The sequence below is a fragment of the Grammomys surdaster genome, unplaced genomic scaffold, assembly GCF_004785775.1.
Source record: "Grammomys surdaster isolate TR1022 unplaced genomic scaffold, NIH_TR_1.0 363, whole genome shotgun sequence".
In the NCBI taxonomy this organism is placed as follows: domain Eukaryota; kingdom Metazoa; phylum Chordata; class Mammalia; order Rodentia; family Muridae; genus Grammomys; species Grammomys surdaster.
Window position 1 is genome coordinate 7,841,753 of NW_021604782.1, and position 1,781 is coordinate 7,843,533.

The window sequence follows — 1,781 nt, forward strand, 5'->3', positions numbered from 1 at the left end:
GAGAGAGAGAGAGAGAGAGAGAGAGAGAGAGAGAGAGAGAGAGAGAGAGAGGAGTACAATCACATACAGCACTGTGGTCATGCTAAAAACTGTTGCCTTTATCCTGATGAACGATGTGTCCCTGAAGTTTAATTATCCTTTCTGTTGGCCTGTCTGAAACTATCCCCAAAGGTTAATTCACACTCTATGGTCAGCAATCATTTTGTGGAAAGACCCTGATAAGCATCTAATTATAAGCTACAGTTAGTTCCCCATATTGTTACCATGTCTATCTTGAAATATGAGAAAATTTACCCACAGGTTAGATAGATACTTTTAAAACTCAATTTAGACCCAAGTCTCAAGTTTGTAAATTATTATGTACAAAGACATATCTGGAACAAGCCTAATTCCCTAAGCACATTATGCAGTTGAGCTGGTTGCAAACTCAGGATTTTTCTTGATGCATGCAAAGTAGCAAGATAGTCTTTGTATTTACATCTCAGATTTAGTAAGTTCAAAGATGTTCATTTCCTTACATCTTACTCTCCTAAAATAGGATTTTACTATTGAAAGGCTTGGCAGCCTTCCTTTGGCATCATCGTTCTCATTGATATGTGTGGACAACTCTAGGGCTGGTAGTTTTTGAATATAGTAATTCAGTGACATAGAATAAACAAGAGCCAACGCTTTATAAGCTGAGGCATATATATATATATATATATATATATATATATATATATATGTGTGTGTGTGTGTGTGTATGTGTGTGCATTTGTGTGTATATATGTATATATACATATAAGGTATATATGTATATACTGAGGCTAGGTACCTTATTAAGAAAAGAGGTTTACTTATCTCACAGTTCAGAGCTTCTGCTTGGTTCTGGTGAAGGCTTCACCTTGGATAGCCTCACAATGGCAAGAACACAAGCAGGAGGGGGAGATCCCATGGCAAGATAGGAGACCAGTTTTGAAGAAGCGGATGCTCAACTTCATGTTCACAGTGTCCACAAAATACAGCTGCTTGGAAGAAACAGGACCATTACATATGGTGAAGCTCAGAGGAGCAAATACATCCTGATGCTGTGTGGTTTGTGAGTTGAGTTTTCTCAGGCTGCTACCAATGAAGAGTAATCAGAACCTGTGAGAAGCCACATTTGCCCAGGGTAAAGAGCTATTCTGATAGGAATGTGGCAGATCTGGTTCCTAGAAGAATCCACGGTTCTAGATTCTATTCCTGGCTTGGTACAGAGGTCCACAGTTTCTCCCCTGCCTGACATTTCTGGCATCTTATCTGCCCTCTTAGCACCCATTCCCTTCCCCTGCATCCTTCTTTGATCTGATTTCAACTAACTTTTTCTCCGCCCCACTCAAGGAACTTAACTTTAAAGAAAAATTGGAGAATTACTATGGCACATGGATTTGCCTTTTACAGACTCCTGGGAGAAGCAGGTGCTGACCACAAGGAAATGGATACTCATGCTCTTGGAGCTTTTGAAAACATTTGTTCAAATGGTGTCATATGGATAATCTTCCCATAAAAGTTGTATGCACCAATGATCAAACAAGGAAACAATAGAAACGTGTTGGGAAGGTCTAGCTTTGCTTACCCTGCTGACAGACCCACCTGTGCAACACTCTTGGTAATGTTTTATCCTCTGATTTTAGAATTTCTTCTCCTTCTCCTCTTCCTCCTCCTCCTCCTCCCTCTCCTTTTCCTTCTCCTTCCTTCTCCTTCTCCTCCTTCTCCTCCTTCTCTTCCTTCTCCTCCTTCTCCTCATCCTCCTCATCCTCCTC